Source organism: Dipteris shenzhenensis, chromosome 9 (assembly GCF_047967505.1).
Source record: "Dipteris shenzhenensis isolate YYH24624 ecotype China chromosome 9, Dip_SZ_1.0, whole genome shotgun sequence".
NCBI lineage: Eukaryota > Viridiplantae > Streptophyta > Polypodiopsida > Gleicheniales > Dipteridaceae > Dipteris > Dipteris shenzhenensis.
The window spans coordinates 31,674,488-31,694,554 of NC_141604.1; positions in this window are offsets into that span (position 1 = coordinate 31,674,488).

The following is a 20,067-nucleotide window of genomic DNA, read 5'->3' on the forward strand; positions in this document are numbered from 1 at the left end:
TATGTACACGAATCGTCTCAGTCTTGGGATCTCTAAAGAATCCCAATAATTACAAAAGACTAAGCAACCAATAATTAATTGTCCAATGAATAATAGCCTTCGAGTCTTTACATGTTAATAGCATGACTATTCATGCATATCAAGCGACCCATTCTTTACCCAATACCCCCGTGATGATAGTACACATTTTTTTTCCTTAAAAACCTCTTTTAACTGCTCTTCTTTAGGCTCAAGGTCCTCTCAAGAAAGAGACTGTCAAAATTCAAGACATTTTTCTCTCTAGCAGTTTGACAAATCTTCTTTGCTCTATGAACTTCCTCATCCGAGATGGTAGAGGAGGAAAGAAGGTTTTGAAAATGTTGTTGAATGAGACCAACATTTTCATCCTGACTGCAAGATAGAGAAAAACCCCTTGTGGTTCTTCTGTGTTGTAGCCACGTAAGAGGGGCATCCGCTTCCTCCTCTCATTTAAGTGTGTTTTTCAAGTTATGATCACTACAGTTTCTCCACTTTCATACCTAAGTTGATTTTCATCAAGTTTTTCAAGCTCAATTAATCATTTGGATAGTACTTTCTCAATAAGCATGTCACTTAATACAACTCTTAGGCTTGGCACCAAGAATTCCACGGGCATCACCAATTCCAACCCAAATGCAAGGACGAAAGGCATACAATTGGTGGCAAGATTTTATGTAGTACGACAAGCCCATAGTGCTGCAGTGAGCTTATGCTCCCAATCACTTTGGCTAGCTTCCATCGTGCATGTTAAAGTGTTACAAAATGTTTTGTTTGTGCTCTCAAGTATAATAGGGTCTGTACTTCCTATGTATAATAAATAATTAGCTTGTTAGAACTATAATTGCCTCATAGATGAAATGTGACCCTCTATCATGAACCAGTTCTACAAGGCATGCAAACTATGATATGACATTTTCATATAGGGAATTTATCCATTGACCTAGCATCAACCTTTTTTGTGTCTTTGGCAACTACCCAATTAGTGAAATAATTAGTTGCAACAATGATGTACCATGCTTGTGTGCTCTTAGCTACTGGATTTATAGGCCCAATAAAATTGATGCCTCGGTTTTTAATGGGTTGATTGATGAGAATAGTAGTAATAGGCATTCTATCCTTCTGTTATGCTATAGGAGACCTCTAACAAGGATCACAATGTTTAACAAAGTTGGATGCATCTCCAAATATAGTAGGCCACCATAGAATTGATTCTATTACCTTATGGGTAGTGATTTTGGCTATAAAGTGGCCACACGAACTATTCTAGAATGCACTTCTTCAACACTATTTAGGAATGCATGCTCACAAACATAGCATCACCTAATGCCATCTTTTTTTATTTGATAGACTTGTTTGGCAATAAGTAGGTATGGTGTAACATCCTTGATTAGATTTTGGGCCTTTTCCTAATTGAGGGGCTTGTCTTGCAAAAAACCATCTGGCAAGAAGTGACCAATCTCCTCCACCCCATTACGGTATCAAATCTATGAGAAATAATGAGGCATTTAGAGGATCATCATCCACTCCATTTGGTGGCTTGCCATTGTGAATTTGTGTGGTGGTAAATGATTCAACCAAGACATGGGTCTATTTATCCCTGTGAGCCACTACTGTAAATTCATATTCTAATATAATCAACATCCATCACATTATTCTCCTAGTTGTGCAAGGCTTGTTCTCTAAGTAAAGAAGTGCCTTATGGTCTACAAAAAAGGCACTTGTTGGCCAACAAGTAGTGAAATTTTCTTAATGTCATAAACCATTGCAAGACCCTCTCTTTCTATAGTCATATAATTCATATTTGCATTGTTAAGTTGGTAACTGGAAAAATAGAATGGATAGTCCAAATTATGCTCACCTAGCTACACTAGCGCACCCCCTATGGTAAAGTTTGAGGCATCAATATGATCATGGAATATCAAGTGCCAATTTGGTGCCTTTAATATGAGTGCAGATATGAGTTTAATTGTGTCAAAGGCAATCTGGCATTGTACACCCTTGGAGTTTGTGGGAGGTGGTATCTCATTTAGCTTAATCTTATTATAGTCAATAGAGGCTCCATTTTTGGACACATGTCCCGAAATTACTCCATGAGAGGGAGGAGGAGGAGGGAGGAGGAGGAGGAGGAGGAGGAGGAGGAGGGAGGAAGAGGAGGAAGAGGTAGGAGGAGAAGGAGGGAAAAAGAAGAGAGAAGAGGGAGGAGGAGAAGGAGGGAGGAGGGAGGAGGAGAAGGGAGGAGGAGGGAGGAGGAGGGGGAGGAGGGAGGAGGAGGAGGAAGAGAGGAGGAGAAGGGAGGAGGAGGAGGGAGGAGGCGAGGGAGAGGATGGGTTGCAAGGTTGGAGGAGAGGGGAGGAGGAGTTGCAAGGTTAGGACATGCTTTTGGACGTGGAGTGCAAGGAAGCATGGACACTTGAGACGATTGCTTGGAATACCAAAGTAGAACTCAACACAATGCCCCAAAGAGTCTAGGCTTCATTCCATTATGGGATATGTATACAAGTTGGAGAGCTTCTCTCTCTGCATGTAGGAATTGTAAGACATTCTCTCTCTACATGTAGAACTTGCATATAGAAGTTGCATGTAGGAATCGTATGTAGAACTTGCATGTAGAAGTTGCATGTAGGAGTTGCATGTAGAACTCACATGTAGAAGTTGCATGTAGGAGTTGCATGTAGAACTTGCATGTAGGAGTTGCATGTAGGAGTTGCATGTAGAAGTTGCATGTAGGAATCGTATGTAGAACTTGCATGTAGAACATGCAAGTTGGATTTCTAAGAGGGATTATTTCTAGCCTAATGCAAGTACAAGCGGAGCTTTGCCGCTACTCTACACACACATTCTGTTCTACCTAAGTCCATGTTGGCTCAGAGACAACATACTCCTGGATCCATTTTATTACCCATCCTCGAGTTATGGCTTATTGCGAGCACGTACTTGGATTGCCATGCCTTTAGTCCAGTGGCTGTGGAACTTGTGTCGTGCCAGTCGATCCTGCTATAAAGCATTGGAACCATACAATTTTTTCTCAATTTCCAGGTAGCCTGTATCCACCATTTGCTCAAACAAAGATATGTGGCGTGCTTCTAAGAAGATCACTCTTTGATAGAGTCGGCTTGTAATCTGAGCATTGACCTATTCATTGGGATTGAAACTGAGTGGAGGAAAATGGGAATCGAGGTAACATGGGACCTCCAGAATGAATTCCAATGTTTTACAGAATATAGCACTTAGGCGAAGGAAGCGATCAATGTTGCCACGCATTATTTGCTCATGCTGCTAAAGTGCTCGGACCATTGTGCCTTGGATATTCCATTCTACACCAGAGTATGGTTCGATCATTGGCCAATTAATGGTTCAATCTTCATCCAAAGTGTGTATGTTGGCTTCCCATTTTTTACGCTGTGGAACTTCATAGAACTTGGTTGGGATGGGTTCTGAGACATGGAGGTGCACGTAGGTACTCCTTCAAAAAGATTACATCAAAGAGCTTGGGGTGGCATCGCTAATCCAACCTTCACTAATTTGACACTCACAAAGGTTGGTAGGAAAGTTCTCTAGGGTCCATCCACCTCAAGTTTTCATATCAGGATATTTGCTCCGAAATTCCTTGATGGGGCTACTGGGAAGTGGTATCTCATCAAAATCATACCCATCATTGGAACTTGGCATGGGAGTATGAATTGGATTATCCGGATCCTGATATTCAAAATCAAATACTGTGTCATTTTCTGCTGATGGAAGCACAAGTAGTGTCGGAGGTGATGATGGGACAGGGAGAGAATCTGGGGACATGGGGGAGAAATATGGAAGAGTGCTAGTTGCGGAAGGGGGAGTAGAGGGGAGGGGGGGAAGAACTGGGCAAATGGTTTGAGCAGCTTGGTAATCCTCAAGGGTAGGATTAGCAAGGGAGGGGAAGAAGCTAGGCGTGAGGGGCTCGTAAGTTTGTGACTGTTGGGTTAGTTGAAAATGGTGAGAGGCATGAGCAAAGAGGCGATGGACGAAATAGATGTTAGGATGGAGCTCGGGGAAGGTTAAGAGGGTGGTAGCAGCAAGGGTAAGTAAGGTTATGAGGTTGGCAGAGAGAGTGGTTAGATGTGGGAAGTTGGATGTGCGATAGGCCCTGTCATCTTCTGACACTTTTTTTGTTGGTGCGATGGGATCATCAGCTGCATGGGTGGGATTTTGGTTATGTCATGCCTTGCAAATAATAGTGATGGCCTTTGTAGCAATGGCAACAAACCAACAATAACCCTGAGGGGAGGACTACCCATGAGGCATACATATGCAATGAAAGCATCGGTCTTGAGTGCTATAAACCCGGCATGTGTAGACAGGTAAAAGATATTTTTCTCATCTTCAGACAAGTCTTGGCAAATTATGCACAGGGTTTTGGTCCCTATGGAACCCATTTGATTGTTGGATGAGCAGATATGATCCTGATTTGGAGTTGCTTCCATTGGATAAGCACGCGTGCGTTGAGGTGATCTTCCACTTGTAGAGCAGCCACAAGCTCTTGGTACACCACCATTGTGCATTGTAGTGGGGCTTCATTGGTGTTGTCTTCTAATGCCTCATTGTTGTGCATTAGCAATTAGAGTTCAAGCTTGGAGATGATTATCTTTTGGGAGTGCATCTCATTCATTTTTTCTTTTTATTGCTGGTAGATGGTTGTATATGCCTCCTTAAGCTTTCTCATTTGCAAGGTGACCTTTGCCTATTGAGGAATGTCTTCAGTGGTATTGGACCATTGGTCCAAGACTTGTGCTTGTGAAGTGCTAGCCTCTTGAGCAGTGGTCCTTTAAGATTATGCATTCCCTTGTAAGCTCGTCAATGCTGAAGGCACGTACTACCAAAGATTGTTTCATGTCTTCAAGCTTGTCTTTGCAATCCTGGAGCTCTTCTTCTTTGTGAATTAGAGTGAGTCGAGCTTGTGCCACTACCTCCATCTGTTGAGCATGTGTGGATGTCAAGGAGTTATAGTAGATCTGTAGGATTGCTATTGCTTGTACTGCTCCTATCAGCTGTGTTTGACTTTGGTGGAGGTTGGAGGTCACATCCCTCACTGCCTTCTCTTGAGCTTGGAGAGCTTGGTTCATGCGCACTTCTTCTACCTCCTTCTCATTTATCTATGCCTGAAGTGCCTTAACCTCTATGGCGATTGCTTGGAATTGGTCTTGGATTTCTATTGCAATTTGTCTGTCCAATTCTCTTGCATATTCTTCCTTGGACAAGCTAGCGAATAGTTGTGACATTTGGATCATTTGGCTAGCTTGATGTTGGAGAATGACAAACAGTGATGAGGTCTGGTGATACTACTGATACAAGTGGTGCCCATGTATGTTCCCGATGATTCTGTAGTATTTGGGGGAGGTTGTTCCAATGGAATTTCAGTCCCTTGTGTGCAATAGTCATACTGTTGATCTGGCACTAGCTCCCCTTGTGGCTCATCGATTGGCATGGCGTCGATGGGTGGTTCTAGTGATGATGTAGCCTCAGGCTCTAGTGCCAATCTTTCCTCAAGTTCCAGTGCCAATCTTGCCTCATGATTTGGTTGCTACTGTTGTTGAAGATATATTGGTTGTAGTTGTGCACCGAGCTGTAGCATCTCGTGGGGCAATTCCTCAATCCCGATCTAGAATAGGTATTTCTTCTAAGGCAACTGCACTTATCAATGTGATAGTAGGAGAAGTTGGTGATGGCTCCCATACTGGTCAAAAGAGTATGTCCAACTCCTCAATTGGTTTTGGTGATTGGGGCAGAGCCATTTCTCTTTATTGTAGCTCTTTTTTGATGATTATAGCCAATAAGTGTGGAATTTTACATTTTTGGCTTGATGAACCATCTAGTTTCTTTGTAAAGAAGATGACTAAGTGCTGGATCTAGTCTTATTTTAGCTTCCTACTCAACAAAACAAATGTGTGGAGTGGAAGGGATCGATTCTTGCTGCACTTAACCCCCTAGATTGTGGATAGGAATTGTGCTACTTCCTTGAGGTGATGGTTAAGGATTGTGCAAAGCAATATGCCATCCCTATGGAATAGTGTGCCCTTGGTGAGGAGAGACTATACTTCGAGAAAATTTGCATCGGCAGGCCATGTAGGGTATTTGGCACCTTGTGTTTGCAGTGAGAAAGCCCTTTGAATGACTGTACTGTCGAGGATAATGTTTAGTGGGCTCTGATGTACAGTGATTGTACCATACTTGCCAACCTTTGCATTGCTGGAGTGGTAAGAATGGAGAAAGTCTTCGATGTATGTGGTCATTATAGGACTGTCCTCCAAGGATTTTAGGCTCTCAAGCAAACTGCCTAGTCAATGTGGGTGGCCAAACAAGTTCCAGTGACTGGGTCCCATCAATGGCTGTGTAGGTCGGTGGTGACTAGGGTGAAATTTGTTCTTCTTGGTCATGCACTGAATCCTCTTCAGAGCTATCGCTATGGACCACAAATGCCTATGGTCACCATGGTTGAGAGGATGTAGATGGCTGTGAACTCTGGAGGGGGTCTCGTGGTTGAGGCAGTGGGCTCTTACTGCGCTTCCTCTTTAGTGGCGGCATCTTTTCTGAACCTGCATCCATGTGCATGTGGTGTACCATTGATCATTAGATTGGTTGGCATGCAGGTATGACCTTTCTGTGTGTGTGTGGGAGATCTTATTTTTATACATGCTTTTAGAGTGTGGAATGAAAGTATGTGGCACAATTATTCATGCAATCATCTATGTGTCTAAGTGAAAGCGTGTGAGTGCACATGACCTAGTAGCTAGGTAGGGACTAACTATATGCTTTTTTTTTTGTTGCTGGGATTTTCATAGGGCAGTTAGAACTCAGGCATCACTTCTGAGCCCTAGGTTAAAATCAATTGATGCTACCTATATGTGCACAGACGTACATATGCAAGTGAGTGCTTGTGATACAAGCTAATCCTAACTAAGGAAGAGTTGGTTTTCCAAATCTTCATTTTTGTTGGGGATGGCTTGTGTGTCGATATAGTAGCTAAGTCGGCTCCCGTTTATTATTGTGTTGAATTGGACTCCATCCAATGTTTCTAGCAGCACAGCTCCGATGGGATTCATCTTTCGTACTTGATAGGATCCTTGACCTAGATACTTCAGTTTCCCTTTGTGTATTTTGGCATTGTATAACAGGACCAAGTCACCTTCCTTGATGTCTTTAGCTTTAAGATTTTTGTCAAACCATGCCTTTCTTCTGCATTTTTCTGCTATCATGGCATGCAAGGCGACTAGTCTTGTCTCTGTATGCTTCTCCAACTAATAGAGTCTTTCTTTCAAGGATTCATGGTCTCCTATGTGTTCCTATACTGCTATGCGTAGGCTTGGTATTACAAATTCTAGTGGGACCACAACTTCAAGGCCGTACAACAATTGAAAAGGTATGTTTCTTGTACTGACGTTGAGTGTGGTTCTGTATGCCCATAAGGCTGCATTCAGTTTCTCTACCCAATTAGAATACTGTGGTTCTACTACCTTGGTGAGGATAATGCATATTATTTTGTTGGTGGATTCGGCCTATCCATTCCCTTGGGGGTAGTGGGGTGTGCTTTTTCTATGGATTACCATGAAGCCAGACAAGAGTTCTTGGATTACCTCATTGATAAAATGTGTGCCTCTATCCGACACAATTTCAATGGGGCATCCAAATCGGGTGATCACATTTTCGTATAAGAATCTTGTTGTGCTTATGGCATCTACCTTTCTGACTGCTTTAGCTTCAGCACATTTTCTAGTCCGTTGCCATACATCACAACCTTTTACATATTCATAGGCATCTGCCCATAGTGTTGGCCACTAGTAGTCTATGAAGACAACTTTTCTTGCTGTGGCTTCCCCTTGGAAGTGTCCTCCTGCAATGCCTTCATGGACTTCACTTAGGATTGGCATGATCTCATGATGCATTACACATCTTCTTAATATATGGTCCTTGCCCATCTTGTACAGTTGTCCTGCAATGAGTTGATAGGGTGCAGCCTTTAGAATCAATTTTCTCGCATCTACTGCTTTCATTTCAGGGGGTGGTCTTCCTACCATTAAGTACCCAATGATATCTCCACACCACTCTAGAATAGAATCTATTTGAAATAGTGTGGCATCTGGTAAGTTGTCTTCTTCTCCAGTGGCTTCTTCTCTCGACTTGACACGAGACGTGTGATCGGCAATGTAGTGTTGGGCACCTTTGCAAACCACTATTTTGAAGTTGAATTCTTGAAGCAAGAGGAGCCATCTGGTTATTCTTCCTGTTGTACACGGACAGTTCACAAGATAAAGCAATGCTTGATGGTCGGTGTAGAAGACAAAATGATTTTCCCATAGATAGTGCCAAAATTTCTTTACACTATACACCATTGCTAGGGCTTCTCTTTCTATGGTGGTATAGTTAATCTTTGTATCATTGAGTTGTCGACTGGCGAAGTAGAATGGGTAGCCTTTCTTATGTTCACCAGGTTGACAAAGCACACTCCCAATTGCATACTTGGATCCGTCAGTATGAACATGAAAATCAATATCCCAATTGGGAGATATAAGTATGGGTGTTGTGATTAGGTGCCACTTTAAAAGCTCAAAGGCTTGGTTGCACTCTTCGGTCCATAAGAATTCCACTAATAATTTGTACAGTGGTCTAGCTATCATGGCATACCGTAATATAAATCTTCTATAATAGCCGACATGTCCCATAAAGACCTGTACACCTTTGGAATTTGTAGGAGGAGGCAATTCCATGATGATTTTGATTTTGTCCATGTCAGTTGCAATCCCATGTTGAGAGACAATGTGTCCCAAAACAACTCCGTGGGTGACCATGAACTGGCATTTTGTTGGATTTAGGGCGATGCCGTACTCCCTACATTTGATTAGTACTGCTTCAAGACATTTAAAGTGGTCTTTTTTGTTTGAATGGATGCACAAATCATCCAAGAACACCTATAAAAACTTATTCAAAAATGACTTTGAAAGCTGTGAACATGACTCGCTGGAATGTGGTCGGGGCATTACAAAGGCCAAATAGCATGACTCTATATGCAAAAATACCCCATTCTATAGCAAATGCTATTTTTGATTGGTATTTAGGAGCAATTTGCACTTGGTTATAGCCACTGAAGCCATCAAGAAGCTATATATTTCGGAGCCTACCGCGGCATTCACATTTTTTAAGTTTACGCATATTCTGAGCTTCTTGTTGTGTTTAGGCATAATGATGATGGGTGAAACCCAATCAGTGTGCTCTATCTCATAGATGAATCTGGCATCCAGGAGTTTTTCCAGCTTGTCATAACCATGGTGCCATAGTTAGGATTTGTGCGATAAGGTCCACATACCTTAGGGTGAGCACCTTCCCTTATAGGTATCATGTGTACTACCACTTTTGGTGAAATTCCTTTCATCTCTTTGTATGACCATGCTAGGCAATCACGGTATTCCATTAGGAGTGCTTTGAGTTTGGTTTCATCTTCCTATCGAAGCTATTTCCCAATGAAAACCAGTTTTTCTCCCTCCCCTTCAAGGGCGAGGTTTATTGTGCATGTTTTTGCCGGTCCGTCATAGATTGGAGTTTCTCCAATGCTATCGATTTCTTGAACTTCAGATTCCCTTAGTGGTTTTGGCATTGCTATTGGCGCACTGCCACTTGTATAATTCTTGAAGTATCCTGGCACTTCTCGAAGATCGGCCTCTAACGGTGTTGAACTAGCCTGACATATGCCATGTATACCGGATGGCATAGTTGCATTTACCAATTTGTTAGGCTCTTTTTGACTTTCTTTTTCTGAAGTCTCTTGATCGAGCTTCATCCGCACATGTGGCTTATATTTCTAAAACTTCTTACGTTGGGAACTATGGGGTAACTTTTCCACTATTAAGGTGTTTCCAAGTAAGGGTTCATTTGCTGTGCATACTCCTTCCAGTCCCTCAGGGGACCATTCAAGAGGCGGTGGTTCTGATTTTGAGGGAGCTTACTTTGCAAGGTACAATTCGACGATCCTTGTTTAGACTTGTTCGAAGTCATTGAAGTGTTCATTTTCTGCGATTTCCTCCATCTTTCTTGCAGGATCTTTTGTTGTTATTCAACTTTGGAGATTCAACTTTTGGGAGCTCAACTGCCATTAGGGCATGTAGAATGACTAAGTCATTATCAAAAATTTGATCTTCAATTTCAGCATTCTTAGCCTCTGTTTCAAGGTCCCAAGGAAAATCTGAGTCATCATTGGTATGGGTACCTTCTTCAGGTTCATTATCCCACTCGAGGTCAGCCATAAAGAATGGCAACTTTAGATCGATTGGTTCTTCATGTGTGAGTGGAGGATCTACCTGTAGCACCTTAGCATCTATCTGTGAGAAGATGGGGTCTAATGAATGCCAATTGTCGATGGTTGCCAATGTTTGTATCCAGTTATTTACATTGTTTTGTGAATCACCTGCTATGGCATGCTGTTGCAAGGGAGCTGATTTGCTTGAGATTGTCGTTGAAGATGTGTCATCCAATGCTCTAGGCACAATTGGTTCTATAGCTCCTGTTCCTACATTCACCCTAGCTGCGGTGTCGCGATTTTGGATTGTCAGTCTATCAGCTCCCGAGTCATGGAGGACTGATGCTTTCCATAACCAAGGACGTCCCAGTAAGATTTGATAGGATTTTTTTGGGAGATCCAAGATTGTGAATTGAAGGGAAAAGCGAACTCCTGCAACCTTTGTGGACACACCATTTACTATTCCCAAGGGTTTAGCTCATGAATCATCGGCAAGGCATATGTTGAAATTAGCCTTTTGCATTGGTGGGAGACCCCATTCTTCGTAGAGCTCCTTTGATAGGACATTTACTCCTGCTCCACCATCCACTATGGCTTGGACTTCATTATATGCCTTGTGGATCAAAGGCACGATAAAGTTGCATATGTCATCTCTCTCACCCATCTGCATAGGGATATCTTCAATGTCGTTCATAGGTGGAGAGGGATTTGCGAGTTCAATCCATCCTTTGAAATTCTCCTAGAGATTGGGAATTGACACAGGGCAACTCAGGATGCTAGAGAGTGCGGCTCCTTCAAGTTGACATGGTGGTACATTATGTTGTGGAGTCTATTATTCGAATAGAGGCTCAAGTATAGTATCAATACTTTGTGAGGCCAAATCATGGATTTGGTCTTGAGCTTGTTTCTCAGCCTCAAATTGAGCTTGTTCCTTTTGTACCCATTGTTGATGTGCCTAAAAACGAGCCTTCTCCACCTCTACATTTGGGTATGGAACTTCTTTTATTTGAGGCTCGGGAGTTGATGTGGATGAGCTCGGCTACTCATTGCTTGGCGGAGGTGGAGGCACTTGTGCTTTCATTCTAATAAGTCGCTTTGGTTGGGATCAGAATGTTAGGGTCCTTGGTGGCCTCTTTCTGTTGGTGTGTAATTACATTTACAGGTTGTGATATTACACTTGCCAGACCCAGACTTTGATGGTCCACCCCAATGATGTCGATTGGGACGTCAAGCTTAACCTCTGTTTGTTGTGGGACTTTATTTTTCATGGTACAATCCATACAGGCATGTCCTATGCCACAATCTCTGCAGAGTGGTTGGAAAGTAGCGGGGCTACCACGATGAGGGCACTCTGCGATTCGGTGATTTTCTCCACAACCGTAGCACTTGATTGGTGCTCGATATGTGTTGGGATGTACTTGATTTGCATAAACTGGTATTAGACCCTATGCACCTTCTACATAGTACACTGGGTACTCTGTTTCATACTCATATGACGAGTCTACTTCCTCGGCTTGTAATTGATGTATTGGAACTGCCTGAGGAGCTAGATTTGGTGCTCTTAGATATGGTCGTGGATTCGAATTTCTGAGTAGTTGTGGGATTTGGGTCCAAACAGCAGGAACAAGATTTAGCCTCGGAGCTGGGGGTGCTTGTGCAAGTGCTAGTTGCCTGTATAGTTGCCTGTACACTGGCATGGGTACCGCTTGTTATTGTTGAGGTCGAGGCGGGTTGTTGCGCATGTTGAAGATGTAGTTGTTTTCATCATGGTCACCGACGACGCAGATATGGCACCACAACCTTGGCGGTGGATTTGCTTGTGCAGTGATCCTAGCTCTTAGGACCGAGCACTCATTTGCTGTACGATTGGCCATGCAATGTGGACACCAAACATTTTCTCGCCGTGGATATGTCTGAGTTGGCGGCTGAGACAAGTGAAGTTTTTGTTCCATGGCCTGCATCATGTCTTCTTTCAACTTCATGGTCATGGCCTCTAGGCAATCTTCATTTAATGTTTCGGCAGTGGACTTGGATTTGCCTTTTTTTGAGCGCTTATCTCGAGTACTAGATCTACCGTCATCACTGCTAGTGTCTGAGTCGGTCATGCCATCCTCGATGTCAATGGCTGCTGCATGAGCAACACTGAATGTGTCATAGTTGCTTATCTTTTTCATATCCTTTCAGATTTTCTTTCTTAGTCCTGCAATGAACCAGGCCATGAGGTACTTTGCATTGGGGTGTGGGTCACATTTGGCGATTAATCTTTTCATCTTACCTAGGTATGTGTGTACATCTTCTCGACGGCCTTGTTCGATTTTGCTTAGTTGGAGAGTGGGATCATCTTGTAGCCTCTCTGTTTGAAAGCATCTTTTAAATTATGTTTGAAGCAGGTCCCATGTGGAACACTCTTCCACTAGAAGGTTTAGGTACCATTCAGACGCTTCATCAATTAAGGCCATGGGAAATCAAGCCACCTTGGTTTCATGGGATTTATCTCCACCTGCTCGGCATGCGGTATCAAAATGCTAGAGGAATCGGGCTGAATCTCCCCTACCATTATATTTGGGAAGTTCTTGTTTTCCCAAGGGACGCCTATCTTGAGTGTTATTATTTCTTCGATTAAAGAAATTGTCAGCCTCTGCATTGAGGTCGATATCCCCATCATTGTTGCGACAGCGTCCAGCTATGTTGTGGCATGGAGGAGTTAAAGAGAGTGATTGAATCTCGAGGTAGAGGATTGTCGAGGGCAGTGGTTGTAGTGGAGTTGTATGTAGATTTGGTGAGTGTTGGAGTCGGAGGCATTGGCCGGAACATAGCTGCATGCAAATTGGGCGAGATTTGCAAAGGGTGTCTCTGCTGCAAGTGCGGGTGTGGATGTAGTTTTGTTGGGAGGATTAGAGTGGTGTTAGTTTGTGTAGGGACCGTCATGTTAATAATGTGCCTAAGATTGTCCTACGTCTGTAGGGAACTGTGCCGATGTAGACGGATCGTTAATCGGAGGTCACGGCATGAAGATACGAGCGAATTTATGCGAAACGAGGCCCACACAGGGGCGCGAATGAGCGAGTGCTAGGGATGCCAAAATGGTGTGCAATGGGATGGAAAAATACCCCGTAGTGGGATATTTTTGTGTGTGAAATCTTGGTGTAAACAGGGTCTAGTTTGGGTCCCAAACGGATGAGTTACGAGGGGTTAAAGTAGGGGTAAATTTTGCTTTTTTGGGGGGGGTCTTAAGGGTGGTGTGAATGGACTTTAAGTCCAATTGAGGGGTTTGAACCAAGTTAAATCTAGTTAGATTAACTAGCCTATATCCTCCCAGTTATCGTAACTAGGAGGTTAAACTAACTAGTTTTACTAACTATAGTTAGTTACGAACTAAAGGTTAGTTAAACTAACCTAGCTATTAGTAACTAACCTAGGTTAAACCTAACTAAGTTAGACTAACCTAACCTAGGTTAAAATAACCTAGGGTTAGATTAAGGATTAAGTTAGGGTTTTTTAAGATAATTTTTAAATATAATAAAAATTTAAAATTTTCGTTTGGGGGGGATTTCGCGCGGCAGCGGTGGCGAGGGGGGGTGGTTTCACAAAGAGGGGAGGGGGGAGGGGAGGGTGGAGGGAGCAGTGAGGCGGGTGGGCGGGTGGTAGAGGGTGCAGGCGGAGGGGGAAAACTGTGAGGGCGCAGGCGGGTGGGAGCGAGGAGGAGTGGGAGGGAGGGGCGGGAGCGGGGAGGAGTTGGCGGGTGTGGGCGGGCGTGAGTGAGGCGGGGTGCACGAGCGTTGCGGCTAGCATGACGGGCACTGCGCCGCCTTGGGCAGCTCTGCAAGTGCCGCCACAAGCAGGCGCTTGTGGGCTGCCTTACCCTTAAGGCAAGGGCTTAAAGCCCTTTAGTTTACTAGGGCTTGAAGCCCTTAGATTACAGAGTGCAAGCAGAGGTGCAAGCAGAGGGTAGAGAGAGAGGGAGAGAGAATGAGAGAGAGAAGAGGGAGGGGGGAGAGAGAGAGAGAGAGAGAGAGAGAGAGAGAGAGAAGGGGGGAAAGAGAGAGCGAGAGAGAGAGAGAGAGAGAGAGAAGGGGGGGAAAGAGAGAGAGAGAGAGAGAGAGAGAGAGAGAGAGGGGGGGGTGGGGGTGGGGGTGGGGGGGGAGGGAAAGGGTGGTGGTGAAGGGGGTGAGGGAGTGGTGGAGAGGGTGGTGGAGAGGGAGGGGTGGGAAAGGGGGTGGTGGTGGAGGTGGAGGGGGGTGGAGGGGAAGATGGAGGAGGGGGGGAAAGGGGGTGGTGGTGGAGGGGGAGATGGAGGAGGGGGGTTGGTGGTGGAGATGGAGGGGGGTGGAGGGGAAGATGGAGGAGGGGGGTTGGGGGGGGGAAAGAAAGGGTGGTGGTGGAGGGAGAGGGGGGGGGAAAGGGGGTGGTGGTGGAGATGGAGGGGGGATGTGGGTGGTGAAGATAGAGGGGAGGGTGGAGGGGGAGATGGAGGAGGGGGAGGGAGAAAAAAGAAAAAACTTGACAGATGGAAAACTTTGACGAAAATCCAAAGAGAGGAAAAGATGGTCACCTGAACACTCTCCAAGTCTTTCTCGATGTAATGGGATTGTTGAGGACCAATGGACGGTGGGTGGATGGCTAGGTTATCGCTGCGAGATGGGCTTGAAGTAACTTACCATGTGAGGATGGGAGTAGGGTGGTGGTCAATGGAGAGGGAGGAGTGTCTTACATAGGGCTCGGAATGGGGAAGAGGATGGAGGCAAGATGTGAAAGAAAAAGTATAAGAGGGATGGGTGCTCTTTTATAGGGAAGGAGGGGGAGCTGTGGATTTAGTCAAACACATGTGCACCTTTGAATTTGTCCAAGTTTAACTAGGGAGGTGGTTTTAATTTTTCTTTTGGGTTATGGCATTTAGAATCCTTAATCATTGATTGCCCATAACTTTTGGTGGTTGTGTCAGAATGTGCTTTCGTAAAAAGGAGAAATGTTTAGAATTTCAAGCTCTACACTCTGACAACATCACATGGTCTGATTTATTCCTTAAGGTGTTGTTTTTCCAAAAAACATGCATTTTCATAAACTGATAATGAAGAGTTTCAGTTAGGAATTTTTTATTTTTTACTTGAGTTGGAAAAATTTTAGCTCTCCTAGCTCTTGAGTGATATGTTCATGAAAGTTCAAAGTAGTTTGTTTTTTAGACATACCTGCATATGGTTACTCGTTAGTTGAGATGCTAGTCTCCCCGACAGTGGCGCCAAATGTTGGCTCTTTCCCATGGTTTCCGTGAGAAGAGCAAGGTATTCTTAGTATGTAGGGTTCCGAGGATTTTTTTCACCTATAGATATATCGGGGTTGTCGGTTGTAGTATACGTGTAGCTTCGGACCTCGAGTCGTGTTTCGATGAGAGACGTAGGCTTAAGTGTGGTAAGCAAACATAGTGCATGCATGTGTAAAGGAACACGTATCATCATGGTTGAGGTAATGAAGGCTTTCATCTTCATTGGGGGTTGCAGGGTTTAGGAGGAGTTTAAGGGTTAGAAGGAGGTTCTAGGGTTTAGAAGAGGTTCCAGGGTTAGAAAGAGGTCCAAGGTTTAGAGAGAGGTTCCAAAGTTTAGAAGAGGTTCCAAGGTTAAGGGTAGAGTACATGGTGGAGAACTCGTCTCCCTTGTAGATCATGGAGGTTAAGGGTTGAGGAACTAAGAGTTTAGGGGGAGCATAGGAGTGGGAGAGGAAGAAGGTGTAAGAGCATGGGGGAAAGAAGAGAGAGGAGGGAGGAGGAGGAGGAGGAGGAGGGAGAAGGAGGAGAAGGAGGAGGGAGGAGGAGAAGGGAGGAGGAGGAGGAGGAGGAAGAGGGAGGAGGAGGAGGGAGAAAGAAGAGAGAAGAGGGAGGAGGAGAAGGGAGAAGGAGGGAGGAGGAGGGGGAGGAGGGAGGAGGAGAAGGGAGGAAGAGGAGGGAGGAGGAGAGGGAGAGGATGGGTTGCAAGGTTGGAGGAGAGGGGAGGAGGAGTTGCAAGGTTAGGACATGCTTTTGGATGTGGAGTGCAAGGAAGCATGGACACTTGAGACAATTGCTTGGAATACCAAAGTAGAACTCAACACAATGCCCCAAAGAGTCTGGACTTCATTCCATTATGGGGTATTTATACAAGTTGGAGAGCTTCTCTCTCTGCATGTAGGAATTGTAAGACATTCTCTCTCTACATGTAGAACTTGCATATAGAAGTTGCATGTAGGAATCGTATATAGAACTTGCATGTAGAAGTTGCATATAGGAGTTGCATGTAGAACTTGCATGTAGAAGTTGCATGTAGGAGTTGCATGTAGAACTCGCATGTAGAACTCGCATGTAGAACTCACATGTAGGAGTTGCATGTAGAGGTTGCATGTAGGAATCGTATGTAGAACTTGCATGTAGAACATGCAAGTTGGATTTCTAAGAGGGATTATTTCTAACCTTATGCAAGTACAAGCAGAGCTTTGCTGCTACTCTACACACACATTCTGTTCTACCTAAGTCCATGTTGGCATAGAGACAACAAGGGTCTTCTATTAAAAGGTGCAATATAGCACTTTAGTAGTGCTACCAAGTGTTAAGTAGCACTCTATGGATTGCCAAAAAGTGTTAACTAGTTGTAGCATATGCTAACTAGTAGATTGCCTTATGTTAAACTATGTTATATAGTACTGCAATAGTGCTTGTAAATGTTAAGTAGCATTGTATGTACTATGCTAGCACTCTTAGACACTCTCAGCCATATCCATATGCATGATAATGGTACAAATAATAGGACCAAGAAATTTATACCAAGAAATAATATGACCAAGATAGCTAGACAAAGAAACTAATTCGAAGCTTGAAAATATGTAATAATGCAACCCATCTGATATGGAGCTCTCTAATTACACTCTAATTTAAAAGTGATAGACTTTGAGGGATCTATGGAGACCAAATTCTTGGAACCCATCAAATGATTCTTACAAGCTATGAAATGACAAATTAGATACAAATTTCTTTCTCATATTCAATACAGTTCAACTCTAAATCCTTGGTTTTCCTACTTTCAAAATGACACAACATGTACATCATGGAGAAGGTCTCCTCCAAGTCCAAATCAATAACATCAGCAACTACAACAAGAGTCTTATACCGGTTGCTAACTCATGACAGCTTTAATCTCTTTGAAAGCCTTTTCATGAGCTACCAATCATTGGAATAAAACATCCTTTTTTGTCAAAGTATGCAATGGATGAGCAACGTGTGTATTTCAAACCTATTTGAGATGCATTTCAAATCTATTTAGATGTATTTAAAATTTATTTCATATGTATTCAAGTGTGTTTATAAAGAGAATGATTTTTCTCCGAGTTGAAACCCACGAGCTTAGAGTTCCAAGCTTAATTCCTATGAGATTTCATAGGACACCCTTTCTTGGGGAAATAGTACAAGATTTCATAGGATTTTGCCAAGTATGTCGAAGATTAACAACACTAGTTCATGATCACGAAACTAAAGTTGCATCTAAGTCATAGAGCAATCCAAATAGTAACATAGACTATGTTGTCAAAACATACATAGTGCAAAAAACATCATATTTGTGACAACATAGTCTATCTTGTTTTTGAATCACACACATAAATAAACATCATGTACCAAAAATGAGCTATGTACACCATGACTTATATATATGACTAAAAAGAAATCCAAGCAGTATATGTCCGTATCATGATCTCATGTTTACCTGATTGATATATATGGCAAAAGATTGTCCATATCATGATAACATATAGCACAAGCAAACTATGTCCATAGCACATCAAACATAATAAAATATCATGAAGAACAAGTGAACTATGTGCACCATTACTAGTACGTCTGACCAGAAAAGTAATGCAATTGCATGTCCATATCTCATTATCTCATGTCCCCTGCAACCAATGTAGTGGGAAAAAAACTAATACAAACTTAGCGTGTCCATATCATGCAACCTTATAGCACAAGAAAATGATGTCCATAGCAAGGTAGAGCCCTAGATGTCACTCTCTTGAGCCATATCATCAAGTATGAGATGGAAAACATCATGAACCACTTAAAATCATAAAAAATCCCAAGATATCATGTTCTTAAACCAAAAAAAGCACAGTATTCACATGTAGACTAAACTAGCGAACGCCTACATGTCATGGCTCTCCTTCGCCATGTCATCTACAAAAATTTCCCGAAATGGTCATCCCCTTTGGTCCAATAGATTGGAAGTGGAATTAAAGATTGGCCATGTGTGCAGCCATGTCCTCTGCATAACAAGGAAGAGTGCTATTTTCAATATACTCAAAAATATTACCTTGGGTGATTTGTGGAGATTAAAACAAAGCATACAAAAGACTACTCACTAGTCCAAAGGAGCATGGAATGCCAACAAGTAGCATCATCATCTATGTCCACTTCGGCATATCTGTTACCAGGCATAAGTCCCTATACAAAAAACAAATGTTTAGAAACAAAGAGCACTAAGATGCAAATAATTTTGAGATCATCTTTATCACCTCCATCCTCTTGGAATCTTCCACAAGGAAAGGTGTCAAGCACTTCTCACATATAGGTGGGTCATTGTCCATAGACAAACAAGCACGCCTAGACTTGAGTGTTGCTCTCATGCATGGCCCAGTACCCGCTCCTAACTCCATAAAAGCACCCCCTCTAGGACACAAAAACTCCATAAAGCATAACAAAAAGGATGGGCTTTTCTCATGCCCCACACGCCATGTCTCTTTGCCTTCCTTTTTCACTCAATCTGATGATGGCAAGTAATGACAAAGCACATAGTCACTAAGACTTAATCATAACTTGGATCACACCATTTGCTGCCTAGGCATATGTACGTGCCTTGTGGCCAACACGTTGCAATGCCATGACATGAAAAGATGTAACCTACAAAAGGGCATCCCTACATTCCTACTTATTTAACAAATCCAAATAATCAACATCATCTAGCCATAATCATGTTGTTTGAAGCCAATAGAATACCTTCATTTGAAGGTTTCCCGCTTGTGCATAACAATAGGAATTACCAATATCAACCATCCATCTCATGCACACCTCTGATCTCACCCGCATGGCAACTCACTCTACTATGGAAATGTCCATAGGAGAGCACATGACTAACACCCAAACATAGTCATCAGCTACAGTTGTAGAGACACGAATAAGTATTATATGATCTTTTGTGAGAATGTTCCATGGGGGAATATCATTTCACTAGGAAGACAAACCTGTCCCTATAGGAAGATCCACACTCCAAGAACATGTGTTGGAGTTCCGCTGCTTTGGAGGCTGCCCCAAAGAGGAGAAGAACTACCTAATCAATGCAAACTCCCCTTTGTAGTTTCCTTGTAGAACTTGATGTCCTAGAACAATGCCACACCTTCACTGCATCTTTACCAAGAGGACTGTAGTACTCCAAAGCCATTGTAGACAATGGTAGGTGAACCATCTCCAAACTTCTAGATTTTCTTCTTGTGAATATCATATCCCCACCACAATCAGCCCCAACACCATCAAAATCTGCAAATCACAACTCCTTTACTTAAAATGTATCTCTATGAGGATGAGTTACATATAGTTTTGTGGGTATACATATATGTATGCATTTATGTACATGCAACATATAACTTTAGGCATGTGCACATGTGTTTGTGCATATTCAGATGCTTTTGTAGGTATACCATTATATACATATGTGTACGTATATGTATATACATGTGTATCCTACAAGAATGAATAATGTAATTAAATGACAACTAATTTACATGAA